The sequence below is a fragment of the Carettochelys insculpta genome, chromosome 9, assembly GCF_033958435.1.
Source record: "Carettochelys insculpta isolate YL-2023 chromosome 9, ASM3395843v1, whole genome shotgun sequence".
In the NCBI taxonomy this organism is placed as follows: domain Eukaryota; kingdom Metazoa; phylum Chordata; order Testudines; family Carettochelyidae; genus Carettochelys; species Carettochelys insculpta.
The window spans coordinates 20,034,439-20,053,992 of record NC_134145.1 but is presented as its reverse complement, the minus strand read 5'-3'; the positions used below and the strand labels follow the sequence as shown (position 1 = coordinate 20,053,992).

The 19,554-nt window shown below is 40.0% G+C and overlaps 1 protein-coding gene across 4 annotated transcripts in view; it reads left to right on the top strand.

Annotated features, from left to right (window-relative positions):
• The window catches only part of GNG12 (G protein subunit gamma 12), a 63,834-nt gene that overhangs the window by 23,132 nt on the left and 21,148 nt on the right, over window positions 1–19,554 (top strand). For 2 of the 4 annotated variants that reach the window (XM_075003145.1, XM_075003146.1), the window contains exons 2-3: window positions 199–267; window positions 2,858–2,983. The exons of the other annotated variants lie outside the window; for them this stretch is intronic. The gene's annotated coding sequence lies outside the window, so the exon portion shown is untranslated. The remainder of the gene's footprint in view (window positions 1–198; window positions 268–2,857; window positions 2,984–19,554) is intronic. 4 annotated transcript variants of the gene reach the window in all.

The window sequence follows — 19,554 nt, the reverse complement described above, 5'->3', positions numbered from 1 at the left end:
TGGGAGAACTTCTTGCACGATGGCTGTAGCTGTGGTGGGTTTATGCTTTGGGAGGTGAATAGAGTGTTTTATACAGTATATTTTTGCCTTTATGTAAGCAAACTTTCTCAATATTGTAATCTTTGCAGTAAGAAATTGCAGTGTTCAGTTCTAATCTTTGGCTTTTTTATGCTATGTTTATGTGTATTTTAATTGTAGTGTGTTACAGATCTACTACACTGATTGAACCTGAACAAGCTGGGACAAGTGGAAAGACTGCTTGTCCAGGTACGTTTTCAGCACACACCCTTTTCTGTCTTTGATTGCAAAATATTAAAATGGCATGATCTTCAGTTTCTCAAACCAAGTGGCCTTAATTATACTCTTGAGTAAAACAACTAAAAACAACATTTCTACTTGGCTCTGAATTGGAACATTCTGGAAATAACTCGTGTACCTTACTTGATGATAGGGAGGCAATAGTACAGCAAGGTTGCGACATTTGTGAGTGCCACATTCACAAATTCAGTTATTCACGAGCAACCTCGCCTCCCCAGCGCTCCTTGACTGGGAGCACCTGTGTCTGCTGCTGCTTCCCCAGGGCTCTGCGTCTGGGAACGCCGGTGGCTGCTGCCACCTCTCTGAGGCCAGGAGTGCCGGCAGCTGCCACCTTCTCCCTGGGGCTCTGGGCTATTCGCGAGGGTTCTCAACATGGAACCCTCGCGAATGTTGCAAACCTACTGTAGTGATTGAATCTCTTTTTATTTTGAAGAGCTTACAGGTTGAGCCCATCTAGTCCAGCATGCTTGGAACCTGACTGGTGCCAAATGAGAGAATTTGCTGGACCATGGGAATTCAGTATAGTCTGTCAGCATTACCAACAGTTCCACTGTTTACTGGGCTCTTAGAAGACATGTAGGAGTGAATTACAGCTAAAGAACAGCAGAGAACACTGAGAGACAGACTGTAAACAAACTTTGTGGGACCACAGGAAACTTGGCCATACATATAAGTTGTTGTCCAGCTAAATAAAATCATGCCGGATTATGAATCTTGCCAAATAAGAGAGCATCATACTAGAGAGGTTCAAACTGTACTGAACAAATAAACTGTACTGTTTGTTCATTCTTTTATCATATTTTCTATGCTTCTATTATTTTAATTTCATTCTCACCAGTCTTTTCTCTTGCTTCAGCCTTTTTAATCTTCCTTCCTTAATTATTCTGTCATGTCTTCCCCCTGCAAAATATCCGCTCTCACACACCTACTCTCAATCCTTCTTCTCCTTTTTGCTCTGCCAGTATCATCCTTAATACCCAGCAACAATCCAGTTTTCAGAAGGTGAACTGAAGCATGTATGCTACTTCCAGGTACAGATCAGTGACTGCCTGCCTATAGTAATGTGGAGCCAAGCTGCCTGTGAACTTGCCACTTGGAGCAGTGCACTCAGACTCTGTTTTTACGTCTGACTGTACAGCCCTCTCTGTGCTGTGGAGTGTTTCTAAAAATGTTCCACAATAATTAACCCTTGTTTAGCTCCACTGATGTTAGCATATTAGGAGACATGGTGCAGATGAACTGCTGGCATCCTCAACATAGCATTACAACATTTCTCAGGCCAGCTCTAATCAACATGTTTGTTAACAATAGTATGACTCAGCAGCAGCTGGCATCCCATCCACGCTAAGGCTTCCAGTGGTGCCAACACCAGTAGACTGGAATAGGTGTCCACAATGATGGGAAGCTGTAAGAAGATTGCCATAGACTAGGTAAGAGCCTGTGCATGAGGGAGAGCTGGTGGACAAGAATGAGTTTGTTAGGTAATCCTGAGAGGATGGTGGGGATGATTAGGCAGAAGTTGACAAGTGGTCTTTAGGGGAATTTATCTTGAGGTTACTATCTCATCTGAAATGAAGCACTCGGCTAATACAGTGATAGAAGCCGTATAAAAACATAGGTACAATGTATTTCATAATATAGTAAGCATCATGTCCCACACCTTCAAAACTAGCAGTGATGCCTGTTCTGGTGGTGTGGATGAGACAGCATGTGCAGTAGCTTGTATGTCAGACACCTGATAAATACCAGTTCAGCTTGAATAGAATGTAGTGACCTGAATGGTGCTTCATTTTTCTGTGTGTTGCTCTGATGTCTGAATTTCAGGAAAAAATGGCCTACTCCAGCATTTTTAATTGTAATTTTTCAGCATCATCTGCTGCATTGGATGGGAATTTTTCTCCCAAGCAGACAAATGATACTCCTTCTGGTTTGCTCATTCAGTCATAGGTGCTGATTCCATGCATGCTGTGGGCCAAAAAAAAAAAAGTGGGTGCTCAGCACCTACTGGCAGCCTTGCCAATCAAATCTTCCTCCCACCCACTGTGATCAGCATACAGGAAATGCTGTCAGGAGGGGGCAGAAAGGGGTGGGGTAGAGACAGAATGGGGTGGGAATAGACAGGAGGAGAGTGGAAAGAGGTGGAGTGAGGGCAGACAAAGGCAGGAAGAAGTAGGACAGGAGTGGTGGTTTGGGAAAAATAATGAGTGGGAGAAGAGCTGGAGTAGAGGTTGAACATCCCCTGGAAATGCAGAGTCAGTGCACCTGCATTCAGTTTATCGGAAGTCAGTTGGAGATGACTTCTTGTTTTATATCTACTAAAACAAATTGATTGTTAGAAAGTACTAAAATACAACACTTTGTTCTTTATGGGTTTGTCTTCCTTGTCACAGAACCAAGAAAATAATCAAAAATAATAGTTTTGATAAATCTCTAAAACCTCACTTTGCATTCGTGTAGTGCTTTTCAAACAAGGATCTTGAGTACTCTACAAATAGCCTCCTGTCACCTCTTTCAAGTGGGTGTTATCGCTGTTTTACAGGTTAAAGAATTTGCTCAAGGTAACACACGCACCATTTGGTAGAGCTGGAAACAGTAGAACACAGATCTTGTGACTCCTAGTCTGGTGTTTTGACCACAGGACTATCACTGTCCTACATGCTGTAAGGTAAGTGAATTTTGATGGAAAGATTTCTTTACAAATTAAAGTTGTTAAAAGGTATTCTTTGACAATTGGAAAACTTTCCAATTGTAGATTAGACTGACAGCGCCATCTGGAGGGTAATTGATACATACTTTAAAAAAGATTTAGAGGAATATGAATTGTTCTTATAGATGACATTTTGTTGATAATATCCGAATAAGATAATTTTGAATGGTTTCAAAGTACCTTAGGTCTAGGAGGTCAACTTTGGCTTTGTCATTTTTATTTGCTGTCGTAGTCTGTGAACTGTGTGATCAGTAAAAATGGAGGAAAATTACATTTTTTTCCACTATTTGCACTACCACTGTTCAGGACTCTATGACCTCCCAGTCCCAAAAAGCAATGCAGGATCAGGAAGGCAGATAGGTGACCCAAGACTGTTTTAACTATTATTTGACTGCACATTCTGGCACAGCACAGAATCTCACCCCTAAACTCAGTTGCATTAGGAGCTGTGCATTCACATTCCAGAGACAATCCCTGTTGCAAATAGCTCATATCTATGAAGACATCTTGTTTTTAGTACTTTTTTTTTCTCTTTGGCATCATGTCCTGTATTTCTCAATGATGGTAAAACCTTAAGATTTCTTCTAAATATACTTTCTTATTACACTAATCTACTGAATATAACTCAAAATAAAAATATAGGATAATGGACAATAAATTCCAATTCCAGAGCCTATTGGTTGTTGATTAGTCTGTTACTATATATCTGACTTCTTTCTTGCCCACTAGGTGTCACACTTGTTCTTATTTTAGGAGGGCAATGAAGCCCCTGAAGCTTATATGAAATTGAAAGAAGCCTACATAAGAGACAAATTATGTCTTATGAGTTTTGGTATCTGATTTCAGAATTAGAAATGAGGCTAGCTAGGTGACAGCTGAGGAAGCCTGAATCTGATGTTCAACTTTGAAATAACAAGTTATTTTGAGAAGATGTGAGATACCTGTTAGCTGGGAAGTCATCCTCAACAAAGGTGCATAGCCTGCAAAGAACCACCATTCTGGTTTCCACAACTATGGTTAACGCTGTCACCACAGGCATCCAGTGCCACCAGTGGTGGGGAGGGGAAGGGAAAGAGGGCATCTGTCCCCAAGGCCCAGCAATTTTTTTAAAGGGCCTGGGGCTCCCAGCTGCTGCTACGTCACTAATAGGTGGAGCACAGTGCCATTTAAATTGCTGCCAGAGCCCTGGGCGGTATGCTCTGGGTGGCATGGAAGGGTTGGCTGAGATAGGCTAGCCCCTGCTCTCCCACTTCTGCCCAAGGTCCCGCCCCTCTCAGGGCACTGAGGCCACTTCCCATCTTGGCCAGGGTCCTATCAAGTCTGTTGGCTGCCCTGCAGGCATTGTGCAGTGAAGTTGCCAAGTATGACTCAATCCTGTGAATCTCCAGAGTGGCCCCTTGGTTAATGCCAGGTGAAATCTGGGTAGGGTGACCTGGTAACAAGTGTGCAAACTGGTGATGGAGGTGGGAGGTAATAGGCACCTATATTGAACAAGCCCCAAATTTTGGGACTGTCCTTGTAAAATCAGGACATTTGGTTAGGTCATGTTGCCACTTCATGTGTCAAAGGAGAGTCTGAAAGCATCGTATGCTGGGGTAGTTTCATCCATCCTGGTAGTGTGACTGAAGAGCAAGCAACACTAATTACAGGTATGTGTCTTACTGAAAAAGAACTTTCGCACCGTTCTTCAAAGGGAAGCAGCCGAGCTGGCTTTTGTATTCAAATTCAGCACATTAACACATGGTTTAAACCGGGATGGGAACTTTCTGAGTCACTATAGGGGCTCGTGGGCATACTTGGCTTAATCTAATTCTTGCCCTCCCCCGCTGCCACCTCTCCACTCTCTGCTTTGCTCACCTTGATTATCTTTTTCTGATTTGTCCTCCTTGCTCACTGTTTTTGGTTCTCTGTGCCTTAAATATTGAGTCTGTTCTGGTCTGGCTGTGGTCTGAAGAAGTGGGTCTGTCCCACGAAAGCTCACCTAATAAACTATTTTGCTAGTCTTTAAAGTGCTACTTGACTGCTTTTTGTTTTGATAGTGTATAGACTAGCACGGCTTCCTCTCTGTTACTAATTTTGGATACAGTGAAGGATTGAAGGAAGGCCAGATACTTGCAGAACTGTGACGTTTCAGACAAATTAAAACCACTTTATGCTCTGATTTTGGTGCTGACAGCACATACGGAATGCCTCTAGCTGCTTCAAGTGTGCTTGTAGAAAGTTTGACGCTGGCGGATCAGATGTCAGCTCATGCCAAGGCCCATGGAAAACCAGTCTGGTTGAGCTGGGTATGAGTAGTATTAAAGAAGATATTACAGTTATAAGAATGTGTTTAGTCTTTATTAAATACTTTTAAGTAACTACATACAGCATCGTACCTTTATAACATGGCATACAGATATTATAACTAATATTTTTAAGTGTTAGCAGCTGTAAAAATGCTTTCTAAGACTGTAAACCCCCACAGTCAAGAAAGAAGCATTACCAATTATGCGATACTAGTTTACTACATGGGGTATAATCTTCTCCACAACAAAAGAAGTTTCAGCAGCTATTGTGGATCATCGGTGGACAAAAGACTTTGTTGATTTGTCTCCTCGTCATCCTGAAGAGGGTGTGTGCACAAGCCCTCATGCCATCAGTGCTTGAACATTGGGTGAAGGGGCTAAAGATTCCTCCTGTCTAAGAGGAATTGTGATTGCTATGTTGCTTGTAATTCACAGAGAGCAGAATTTTTAAGCATAAGCAAGGGATCCCCAATCTTCTCACCTTGGTTAGCTCTAAAGAACACACAGAGCTTATGTGTAATACTAACTCTTATAACATTTTGGAACACAAAACTGTATTTGAGTTGTGTTTGTATGTTTACCTGCTTTCACTTTATAAATCCCTTGTTTCTTTTTCTTAATTAATAAATCACCAGTTGTTGTTATAGGATTGGCTACAAACATTGTGTTTGGTTTGAAAACCAAGGTACAATTGACCTGGCATAACCTGAATGTTTTTGGGTTGTGAGCAAGCTGACTACTGGGGGTAAGGGACAATCTTTCACAAAGGCAGTCATGCCTGAGTGGCAAGATAGTGTGACCAGGAAGACTGTCTGAATTTCCATGTGAAGGGTATTATAGTGCTTTAGGAATTCACACTTGTTACTGAGTTAATGAAATACAGTTATGGAGCTTAAAACCAATCTGGAGTTTGCACCTTGTTTCTTCACAGTCTGCCTAGAGGTTGGCATTCGTGCTCTTGAGTTACTCTATATAACTTGACAGGAAGGTCCAGGGTTCTGACCCCCATAGCAGTACTAGTAATGCACAGGTTTGATAGACCCTGGACTTTGTTTCAGTGCAAAGACATGTTTGCACCTATCTCTCTCCCATGTGCATGAACAGCATCTGTAGAGCAACCATCTATAGATGCAGTTGATGGTTCATAAGCTATTTCAAGGCCTCCTCTGTTACATTGTGGATATCCTCCAATTCGTGATTGAATTCATATTTGGGTTACTGTATTGCGATGTATTTTGTTTGGATGTTCTCACTGCAGTCACGCAAAGGGGATTTTCCATGTTTGTGTCAAGTAGCCTCATCTTCCATGGCTTGTTCAGATGTGGTTCAGTTTGGTACAAAGTCTGTGTGACAGGTCTAAACTAGGGGGAGCAGCAGCTTGCTGGGTAACTAATAATGTGTTTGTTTGAAATGGTAGATGAGGTCCAGACATTTTGCCATTCCCTGGCCAGACTCAGAGACGTGAGGTGGTCATGTGTGGTCCATAGTGGTTTTCATGATTTCAGGTGCTTTTTGGGATATGTCAGGGTTATCCTGCTGGATGAGAAGTTCTGAATAGTTTTTGGTGTGTTTAAGTTCTCATGCTGTGGCAATATCTTGGCCAGTAGCTGGATGCTAATACAGAAAGTCACAATAGAGGTGTTGATTTTAAAGTTCCCGTAATGGTTTGCATGGTCTGATTCAGCTGCCTATCTACAAGTTGGGTATGGCAGCATCTTATCTAGACCACTGTACTGTACTCTCAACTCTGCCAAGACCAATGTTCATGGTACTGATGCAGTTGATCCCAAGCTTGTTCCTGCTAACTTCTCAATAACTTAGCAAAAGTGAGATCACTCCTTTACGCTCCTGTTAGCTCTGAGGAGTCAAAGCAGCTAAGGAGTACAAATACATTTAAGAACTGTGTGAAACAGTTGACTTTTTTCAGGTGAATCACCTTGTTTCAGGTAAATCACTTTTGGAAAATCATATTGACAAAATATTTACATTTAGCTGGCTTGATGGCATGATTCATATTTGTTAATAATGTGAAAATGTTAATCTGCACCGCTTGTAGCCATACTGAGGCTTAATATTTTTCTATGGAACATTAAAGAATAATTTTTCTTCTGTTTATGCTGTCATTAGCTCAGAGTGATTGTAGTAGTGGGCAAATGCCAGATGATCACATCATGTTGAGTAATTTAAAATCTAAAATGGCAGGAAAATTACTGTACATGGCATGGGTTTAGGAGGATTTTTGGTGTAAGTTAAAGGTAATTGCTGTGGCTGTAGTTTCTCTCTGGAGGTTTCAATAAGATACACTGACGGCTCTTCAGTGTATTAGTAAATTCATCCTGTATGAGATATACTGAAGGCTCACATCTTCATCTGAATAGCAGGGGAAAAATGGGCTGTAAACATTTTATAAAATGAAGAATTAATAGAAATATTTGTTCTGCGAAAATAGGCACAAAGGTAATATAATGTAGTACTTTACTCCAATGCTGTAGTTAAAATAGATCTAAAATCTACGTTTCTGGGGTAGATCTACTTCTGAAAGGAGTTTCAGCTGTTTTAGTTCAGCAGTTTAATTTACCCCAAAAATGGTTTAGCAGGATTGTTTTCTTTGTTATTGGTAAGGATCCTCATTTGCATCATCGGCCTCAACATTTCTCCATCTGGTGGTGAGAGCGTGGAGTAAATCAGACCTACTCTGGAGTCTTTTAAATCCTTCACAATGGGTTATTTTTCAGTATTTATAACGTGGGCCTCAGGATAGGCCTGAATAGTTCTTTTAAACATAAAACAAGCTCACAACACAAAAGAAATACATCTCTGCTGCTGCTTCTCCACGGCATTTCCTGATTTTGCTGGTCACCAATACTTTGCCTCACCAGAAGTTAACTCCGTTGTTCCCTCTATAAGGATAAGAAGAGCTTTTCATAGAGGAGCAGCCTTTTCCCCTGCTGTAGTTTGTTTCCTCAGTGAGGATAAGGTTTCCATTATTATGATTTAGAGGTAAAAAGTATTTAAATGATTCATAAAATTTACTGTGTAGCATTTATGCTGACTGCAAATAATACTGAATGAGTATATATTTATAAATATATTATATTTTATATTTATATTTATAAATAAAATGTAAAATTAATTACATGTACTACCCGCTATTAACATGAACTGAAGGATGATGCAGTTTTTGAATGCACAAATAGGGTTTGACTCCCTAGTTTGTTCTCCATGTCCCATTGAAACTTTAACACCCTGATTCCACAAGACTTAAGCTTTGTTGTTCAGAAGGTGGTGAACTGGGGGGAACAGAAACTCTTAGTAGCATGATCCCTGTAGAAGTGCATGGCTCTTTGAGCAAAAGTTAATGCCTGTCCAATGTCACTCACATCCACTTTACATGTACACCTTTCTTAGGCTATGTCGACACTAGAGGGTTTTGTCCACAAAATTGGTGTTTTGTCAACAAACCTGAGGAGCTTCCAGATTTCCCAGGTGTTCTTTTGACAATAAATTGACAGAACTCAACACTTTTGTCAATGAGAAAAAGTAGAACACCTCTGTCAATAGAAAGCCAGACTGGACATTCCAGGGGGCTCTCTGTCAACAAATGGGGCTTCCGGGACACTGGTAAGTCCCGTCTGTGATTCTTCCGGCTGGCCGTTTTGCCGATAGAGCAGCCGCTTGGCAATTTGGCCAAGATCTGTCGACAGAAGTTTTGTAACAGCATATCTTCCAACAAAAACTTCTGTTGACAAATCCCTGTAGTCCAGACATAGCCTTAGAAAGGAAGGATTGCCTGTGGTTAGGCAGAGGAGTCAATAGCAGCATGGTCAAAATTTTGCACTGTCACATGGAGCCCTGCAGGGCAGTAGAAGGCTCGACATAGCATGTGGATGCATCTTTTTTTGCCCACAGTTCCCTTGGATCTGCACATATTGAAGGCGGTATCCCCCCTTCACCGTGTAGCCACACAGATCTCAGGTTATTCAGGTGTATTTTACAAGGACACCTTTTCATCCCAGAGCTTTCTGGCAATTTTGCCACCCCTGCTCCTGTGGTGTTTCTATAGGAGTGTAGGGTCTGGCCTTTAGTTTTACTTTGGTCTGGTATTTACTTTTGGTATAAAAGCTTTATTTAGAAATTTGCAACTGCGCATAGCTTGTGACTTTGGATTCCTGTTACCATTGTTCTCATACTGTGGATTGACAGAGCGCATGATGGTAAACTAGGGTATTACAATTACATGTTGGTAAATACTATAATGGTCACTCTGGTTCTTCTGTGCTCAGTCTGGTTTGTTGCTGGATCTACATTTTAAGTTATTCAATTTAAAAGCAGTTCTCTGTCAAAAATAGTAACAAAATACTCAACATTTTACCCTTAATCTTTGTTTAGGCCTTTGATAGATTGGAATTTTTGATGTATTCTTTTAAAACTAGAGCATCAGCTGAATTTGTGCAGTTGTAGGGAATAGCAAATTTATCTACAAAGGAATGATGAGATGGAATCCCTTGAGTACTTTCACAGGATTGAGTTAATTACACTTCACTCAGCAGGTTGTTCATAAGCTCTAGATCTGAGAGTAAGTTTTAAAAAAAAAAAAAAAAAAAAAAAAAAAAAAAAAAAAAAGAGTAGCCTTTAAGTATCCCAGCTGGAACTCGGCTTTAAGACTGAGCCATATACCTGCTGAAGCTGTTGTTTGGAACACTTACAACCTTGTATCTTTGACATTTAATAAAGTCTGCAAAAAAAAGCAGGATGACGTATTGAAAATGGTGTGTGTTCCATAGTTGGAAAAAAGTTTTAATTATTTTTATGTGTTTTCTGTTATCACTTGTAAAAGGGAGAATATGCAGAACACACCAAATATGTAGTCTGAGGGGTAATGTATGTTAAGACACATTCCCGCCCACCACCCAACCACCTCTTTTATTAAACCTTTCCTTACCGGTTTTGTTGTTGACTCATATTCTCCCAGTAGAATAGTAACAGAGAGAGAGCTGTGTTAGTCTATGTTCTATCAAAACAAAAGTTGATCAAGTGGTTCCTCAATTTCTTAGTTTCTCCCAGTAGAGGTCACTATAGAAACAAAACTAAAACCTCTTCATTTTCACTAGAGGTGGAGTTAAGCCTGTCCACTGGCAGATCTGGTGTCCTCTGGGTGGTTGTTTATTGTTTGGTTAAACAAAGCGTTTTAGCACAGTGGATATTTACATAGCTTTGAAATATGTTTGAGGGGAGGTGATTTTCTAGTTTTTAGTGCTTATTAATACCCCCCTGTGTGCACACATTTTATGATTTAGATCATTTATTTTGTTTTTTAAGTTATGTTTGTGGGAAGAGCCTCTTTATGGTGTATTGATGCAGTTAACTGCTGTCATGTAAATATGTGAATGTGATGCTGCTGCTTTCTGAACTCAACCCTTGAATTGGCTTGTACTCAAACACCCAGTATGGTTTCATACAAAATTTGTGTGATCAGTACTTAAGTACAGAAGTTTCTTGGTGTCCAGATTTGATCTTATGTATCCAACTGCATGCTCTGTCAATTGTCAGCCCTTAGGGTAGGTTCTTCTAAATCAGGACACTTTTAAAAGATGTCACCTTCCTAGTGGCAATAAGAGAGAAAACAGGGGAAGGGACAGAAGAGTGAAAAAGAACAAAAAGTGATAAGATGTGCAAAACAAAACCAAAGAAGCTGATCTGGGGGAGTAGCTAGAGGAATAAGATGGATCCTAAGCAATAGCTCAGAAGTAATGGGTGCATTGGTTCAACAGAATTACTTGAGGGTTCATGTTGTGGATATAGGGTAGTCAAAGGGTATATGTACACTACCAGGTAGACCTAACCCAGGCAGGGTCAATCTTCTGGGGTTCAATTTCATTCCTATTGGGGATGCGCAAAATCAAACTGTCAGGGGTCAACAGTCAACCCCTGCAGTCCTCAATCTCACAAGGAGTAAAAGACACAGATGGGAGAGTGGTTTGTTCTTTTTTTTCTGTCTTCTGTCAACCTTTCTCAGAGAGGACACCCAGGTGAGTCAATCATAAGTCAATTCCAGCTACGCAATCAACTTTAAGGCCTTGTGTAGACCTGGCCACAGTTTAAAGAGGCCAAGTTGAATAATTTAATTGTTTGCTTTGACATGGATTGCTCTTAAAAAAAAAAAAAAAAAAAAATATCAAATTGCAAGATGAATTGTCCCCAGAGCCCTTTCACGCACCTGAAATTTTCTGTCTTTGACACATCTGACAGAAAAGGATACACATAAACCTGAATAGCTTATTCCTGTTTGTAGCTTTTAAGAAGGCGTGATCTACGCTAAAAACTTAAGTTGACTCAGGTATCTTTCTCAGGGGTGTGAAAAATCCACTCTCCGAAGAAACTTAATGAAGCTGATATAACCACTGGTGGAGACCATGCCAGGTCAAGAGAATAATTCTTCCATCAGCCTAGCTACTCTCTTTCAGAGAGGTAGATTGCCGACCCCACCCTTATTGCAGTAGTGTCTGCTCTGAAGTGCTATAGTGGCAGAGACAAATGCTAAGGGTGCATCTACGCTTGCATTCCTCTTTCAAAAGAGGCATGCAAATGAGGTAAACTGAAAATGCAGATGAGACATAAAGTTGCATATTTGGCACCTCATTTACGTATAATTTTGAAAGCGCTTCTTTCGAAAGAAGAAAGCCAGTGTAGACTCTGCTCTTTCAAAAGTAAACCCCATCTTCAAAAGAATCCTCCTTTCCATTAAATAAAGGGAAGAAGGATTTTTTTCGAAGATGAACTTACTTTCGAAAGAGCAGCATCTACACTGGCTTGCTTCTTTCGAAAGAAGCTCTTTTGAAATTAGAATATGTAAATGAGGTGCCCAATATGCAAATTTATACCTCATTTGCATTTTCAATTTACCTCATTTGCATGCCTCTTTCAAAAGAGGAATGCAAGTAGAGGTGTACCCTAAGAGAGTTGGAGCCATGGTAGTATGGAGCCAGGTTTTTGTGGGCGAGCAAGAAAGGGAGGGATGCTTGCACTACGCATTGCATGCACCTCAAATTCTTTCTTATGCTTCCTGTCTCTCATTACATTCAAGCTCCTCCTCTTCACCTGCAAGGCTCTGTGTAATCTTGTTCGTACATGCATCTCTGCCGTCTATGTCCCTTATCCGTATCTCTCTATCTCTGCTCTTCTCAAGGCTGTTTCTACTCCTCCCTCTGTCCTCTTTTCCTAATCCTGGCTTGGTGCCTTCTCTCTTTGTTCCCTGCCACCAAGAGTCCACACTTCTTCACATGCCTCTTTAAATTCCATTTCTTCAGGAAATCATTCATATCATCATTTGTAAATACCAGCCCCTCCCTCTCTTCCATTGTTGGCCTTAACCTATAGCTAAGTAAACTTGCATACATTGTATCATTTTTGTTACACCTACTCTCTCCTTATCTCATCTGCTTCTTATACTATCAAATGGAGTTTTCAGCCTAGTGTAGACTTACCCTGACATCTAGGTGTTCACACAATCTTATGTTAAAGAAAAACTACGTGTTATGTAGATTGCATTCTGTGAGGCCTTTGGAGCAGGAAATGTGCCCTACCTGTGTTCTGTAAAGTCCTCACTTAATTTTACTGTTGTATGAAGATGTTTATAATAATTATACCAACATTGTCTTGAGGAATAGAAAATGGTTATGTCCATTTTGACGATGTCAGGGTTTAAGCAAATGTTTGTGTGTGTATTTTACATATCCCTTGCTTCTAACTACACTATGTGCACTAAGCAGTGGTTTGGGTTGCCTTACTTAAAAGGGAGACCTACACCCTCTCACCAGTGTAAGGTAGATCTAAGTGCATCAGAAAATAACTGCTAAAGAAGAAATGACAGATCAATGGGTAACATACTGAGAAAATTACTAGGAAGACTTGGACTCTCTGTGTTTTTGTCTTTGTATTTTAATGTCCCACCTGCTGATGGGAGCGTATAGCTACATATTTACCGGTAATTGGAAGGGTGACTGCTGTCTACCTCTTTGAGGAGCTTTTTAAGGAATCACTTGCTTAATAGCCTGTTAAGAAAATCCTTCTCCTAAACTTTGAGCACAAATGTAGAAATTATTCAGAGTTTAGTTCAAAATGTATATAAAGTTGCAAATATTTTTGTCACCATAATCTAAAGTAAAATGCAACCTCCAAGAAATTATACTGTTTATTTAGGATTTTTTGTGACATTGTGTAATGTAGATTCCATTCAACTCTGAAAGAAAATTAGATGATAATGTAACTTTTTTTGTTTGTTTGTAAAATGCCTGTTAAAATTAGGAATTTAGGTAGGCAGTCAGCCCATGTTTATAAATACTTAGCGAGTTTATATTTTGTTTAAAAAATCTGTAGAAGAGATCTACTCAGTTTAAGGAGCACTAAGTAAAGTAGTGCTGTTTCATATGTTTCCTTGAAGATGTGGAGAAAAATAGTGTAGGCTCAGTATCAAACTTGCTATTTAATTTCCAAATAGTGTGAAGGTCTTGTATATCTGAACTACCAACAAAGAAAATGGACAATGGAACTTTACTTTTGTGCCATACTTTTAAAGTCAAATTTTACAATGAAAGTACAGAGTAACTCCATTGATGTATGTGGGAGAGAGTATTTTTCAATTAAACTAATCTGGATTTACATCAGTGTAACTGAGAGAAAAAATTTGCTCTAATTCTTTTTTAAGTAACTGCTCTTTGATATATTTTTCTTTTGGCCAAGGAAAATTAAATGCAACAGCTAGGGACATTAACAAGTGTCTGTTCTTCTTTAAGAAGAAAAGTGAATCTCAGATTTTTACTTTTTTCTCTGTGTTTTTTAATTATTAATTTGTATTTATATTTTCATAGCATCCGTGAGCATTCTATGCACTGTGCAAACACAGGACAAAATTTTATAATATGTTAAAGTATAGTAATTAAAATTAAGGCATGTGGAGCCAGAGTTTGGATTGTATTTGTTGGAGTGGATCTAAGCTCTCTGGGAAGGGACTTCACACCACTTAGTAAATACCTTTTCATTATTCCAAGCATGTTTTTAATAATCTATAAGCAATTTGCTCTGTTATTGGTAACCAGTTAATCTATAAATATTGATGTAATGTACTTAATATCAAATTCATTTGTTGCATTGCTTGTCACATGTGATAGCATGTATTGCTGATTAGCAGCTGGAGGTCTTGTCTTAAACAAGAAAACAGCATGTTCAAGCAAGCACATTTTATTCTTTCAGCAAGGGCCCATCTTTTTTGCTTGGTATTTACACAGCCTAGGACAATGGACTGTGTCTGGGACTGGGACACCTAGGTGCTATTGTAATACAATTAATAAATAACTGACCTAGGGAACAAAACTCTCAATCTGGCTAGATTCTTTAAACATTTTTTTAAAATCTGTGACAAGTTCAGTTAGGCCCCGAGTTCTCAAACTCGGACGATCTCAGGCAAAGTGATATGGACCACATTTGAACAGCAGCACACTCCTCTGCCCTTTTTGATCACACACATTCTTGTGGCAACAACAGCAATTGTTTGTGTAAAAGTTTTTAAACTGTATATCTTGTGCTCAGCACTCTTTCAATACAGTCCTTATGTTAGGCCTTGATTCCTCCTCCATCACTGACACATCAGTTTGTTGGTGACTAGACTTGCTAGTTGTGGTACTTTCCAGAGGATGCCAGCTCCCTAAATTGTCCTCTGTCCTTTCTTCTTGGGCCTTCCATGCTTTCTGTCTCCTCCCGTGGTGCTTAGCACTTGCTTAGCATGTCTTCTATCTTCCATATGGCATAAATGTGCCAACCATCTGAGCATTCTTTCTGTGATGATTTTTTCTAACATCCTGCTCTGTCACCCCTCTTCCTCTCCCATTTATGTTGTCTTTCCATGAAATGTTTAGTTTCTTCCTTACCTATCTGTGGTGGGCAGCCTCCAATCTCTTTTTGTTAGCTACTGTCCTTGGCCAAGCCCCTGCCTTTTACAATAGAATACTCAGCATAGTGCATTGTGTAATCTGACCTTTAGTTTTGCATGGAGACCTCTCACCAGCTGCTGTTTATCTTCCCAAAAGTGGTACTTGCTTTTCCTAACTTCATACGTCAGTCTTTATCTCCGCCTGCAACCAAGCGCAGCTCACCACCATGGCACCTCCTGCTGGTCACTCATGAATTAGTTCACCCATGTAGCTTCTTTCAGGAAACAGCCTTCCTTTCCAGGAGAGCAGCTGAATCATAGATACCTACTGCTTCTTTGTGTTCTCTGACGAAAGACTGTGGTTATGTCTACACTAGAGCATTTTGTCAACAAAACCGGTATTTTCTTGACGAAGACCCAGGGAGTGTCCAGATTCCTAAAATGTTCTGTCGACAGTAAATCAACAGAATGTAGAACATTGTCGATAGCCTTATCCTGTTCCCCACAGGAAGAAGGACTCTGTCAGCAGGCAAAACAAAAAAGCAGTCAAGTAGCACTTTAAAGACTAACAAAATAATTTATTAGGTGAGCTTTCATGGGACAGACCCACTTCTTCAGACCATAGCCCTTGTTCATGTACTTCATGGATCTCCATTCCAGACGGCTAAATGTAGAGCCTTGCATGTTGAATAGTAACAGAGAGAAAGCCGAGCTAGTCTGTGCTATCAAAACAAAAAAACAGTCAAGTAGCACTTTAAACACTAACAAAATAATTTATTAGGTGAGCTTTTGTGGGACAGATCCAAGGCACTACATTTAGCCGTTTGGAATGGAGGTCCATCAAGTACATAAAAAAAAAGGGCTATGGTCTGAAGAAGTGGGTCTGTCCCATGAAAGCTCACCTAATAAATTATTTTGTTAGTCTTTAAAGTGCTACTTGACGCTTTTTTTGTTTTGATAGTATATAGACTAGTATGGCTTTCTCTCTGTCGACAGTGTGCATATTCTGGGGCTCCCAGAATAGATTGCCGGCCATGCGACCCTGTCTGCGGTATTCTGGACAGCTATTTTATTGAGAGAGCAGCTGGGCAGTCTGGTCACACATACTCAACAGAATTGAGAGAGCAGCTGGGCAGTCTGGCCACAGTCAGTCGACAGAAGTTTTGTCGGAAGTTATCTTCAGACAAAAACTTCTGTCAACAGATCACTCTAATCTAGACATAGTCTATGTAAGAAGAACACAATACCTTAACAAAAGTCCCTATCAGATGTTGTTAATGTAAAAACTCCACCTGCATGTAAGGAAAACTGATATAGTTGTGCCTATTAGTTCTACGGTGGTTAAGGCTCTGTCAATATTTCCGTGATAAAGTCCTAGTTTCAAGGGCTTAGTCTAAATATAAAAATTCACTGTCAAATTTTACCGTCATTTCTAGTGAAGGAATGCAAGATTTGTGTAAATTTAAATAAAGGTTAAGCTCTTTATAACTTCAGACCCAGTAGAAGTGGAAAGTTTTTGAGATTATTTTTATATTTTATAGAAGCAAAATGACTTTACTTTATAAATAAGTCTCATCCTGTCATCCTTAGGCACAACTCCTCTGAACTCTTTGGGAACTTTGACTCAGCATAAAATGTAGGCTTAGGCCCTGAATATATTAGTGGATTTTAGGGATGTAAAATCCCATTTAATTAGTTAGCCAGTTAACAGTTAGATTTAAATGGTTAACTAATTAAATTGGGGAGCCTTGGGGGGCTCTTCAGCCCAAATGGGCTGGAATGGCCCCACCTGCCACAAACCAGGGCTGCTCTGGCCAGATTGGAGAGCCCCTGCCTGTGGTGCTCCCAGGGCCACCGTGGACCATGGCTGCTCCAGGCAAGCTGTTGAGCACCCCTACCTACAGCGTTCTTGGGCTTCTGTCACCGCTCAAGAGTGCACACACATTATCTCTCTCTCTTCTCTCCCCGACCCCCACCCTTCCCACTACCCACAATGCTCCCTGCAGGGCTGGAGCAGCCCACTGTCTCCAGAAGGTCAGGAGCTGCTCCAGCCCCCACCAGTTAACAGTAACCAGTAAGCCTTATCATGTAGGGTGAAGCTTACTGGGTAACCACTTAATTGTTAATATCCCTAGTGGGTTTGTGTAGTATGAGTTGTAATTGATTTTTATATGGAGGAAAGAGATATGTGTGAATATTTGAGTAAAAAGAGTCCTTCGTCTGTTTCTTTAAAATTACATTTCATTTTTAAAAGATGTTTTAAGCTTAAACATGCTGCTGTGAACACAAGGCAGTTTGTTATTGTACATGAGTTCTGGCTTTCTAACCCCTTAAGCCAACTCCCCTTTTTAAATAGTTGCGAGTCACTGTCCAGTAATGTTCCAGTCTCCTGGCTCAGTTCGCTAGACAGTGGTGTAGCTGTCCCATGTGAGGTAGTTTTACTGGCAGAGTTGTAAACATGTCAGCTCAGGTGCTGCCCTGGTGATAGTGTCATAAGAACTTTGGTTTGGACGTTGTTGTAAGTTTCTGGTAAGCAATCTCTTAAGATCACATTACTCACATATGTCTGGAACTAACATCCAGGCCTGTGCTCTCAGGCGACTGGCTTCCCTTTTGTAGTTGCACAACAGGAAATCTAAAATGTTACAAGTTCTTTAGCCTGCTAACTATGGCTTACTTTGTGATTTTTATGGAAGTAAGTAAAAAAAAAAAAAAATTTAGACTAAGCTGTTTTTCAGTATTAAGTGATTTCTTACCATTTTAAAAAAACTCCTTCCCTATTTGTGGTAGATTATATATAATACATTCCTGGCTAACCAGTGTCACTTAAAATATCCCTTTCTGAGCAGGCTATCACTATCTTGTATATGGAAATGTCTCTTTGCTATGTAGGCCTTTAAATGTGGTGAGTCAGCAGATGGTTAATTCACTGCATAAAAAACCAAAACAGAAGCTCTCTTGACTTTTTAATTATCAGCAATTTTCAGTTAGGATGAGTTTCTAAAAATAAGTGCACCTGAAAGCACATCCCCATCACCAAAACCAACATGCCACTCAAATAATACGTTGTTTTCCAGACAAAAAGAAAAAAATCTGCCTTGTGAATATTAATTTTTCATATGCAGGTTGTCACTATGTTCAGATAAATGAATTGATCTGTCAGTAGAACCTGCTCCAAAAGTCCTTTTGCAAGTGAAATTGCTTACTTTGCTGTCATGGGTCTCCAAACCATACTTTATGAAAATTGGCTTAGGAATATAGATATTCATAACTCCAAAGATGCTTTATGTAAAACTGTTCATATTACATATCAATTTTAAAGTTACATTTGGGTGAATCTGTGTGTCCTGTTTTTGTGCATGCATTATTCCTGTATGTGAAGTTAGAAATACGAAGTGTGACTCTGGTTTTAATTCTAAATGCGCTAATGAGGGCCATTAGTGATATTTCAGGTACTTAATGACTCAGTACTCAAACCAACCACCTGTGAATGGTCATGTCTACCCTATAAGCCCAAACTGTGGTTAGTCCTAAAAAAACATGACCATTCCACCTGGTACTGGTATCCATCTTGAACATGGTATTTTTTCCATGAAGATGGGAAGTACAGAACAAAGGGTTCCTGGCCTGTGGGAAAGTCTGTTTAAGCAGTAAGAAGCAGTCAGTCTTGTGTCTTTTGAAACTGCCTGGCCCATCCTAAGAGGACACTAAGAATGCTGAAGACCCAGGCTAAAGTAAAGCTCAACTCTGACTTGAAGCCTTTAACTTGAGATGAGAATGTTTAGAGTAAGGATTTGAATGTACTGTAATAAGCTTCCTAGCATATCGGAAGTAGCTGGCATTCTTTATTTATTATAATTTATTAACTTACTTTGATCTGTTTTCACTTCCAACCACTTAAATCCTATGTTTTGTACTTTATAAAACACTTTCATGAGCAAACCTAGTGTAAATGATTTTTACTTGGAAGGGGTGACCACTGTGCATCTCTCTTTCATTGATAAAGTAAGTGGACCTTAAGAGTTTTATACTGGGTAAGATGGATTTATATGACGTTTTGTTCCCTTTTTGTGGGGTTGGTTTCCTGAGTGTTGATCCCTCAAGCTGAACTGGTTTAGTGTCTGGGTTCCTCTGCTGGGGAGTGGTAACCCCAACTCTTTGATTTGGCTTAGGGAGACCAGTTGTTCTGGCCCAGCAGGGCAGGGTGCTGGAAGTCCCAGAGGACAGGAAGGCAGGCATCAGTGGCATGATCAGTACACCAGGGGACGACTCCAAAGGGTTTGCTGTGATGCAAACTGTCACACCTGCCATAATGA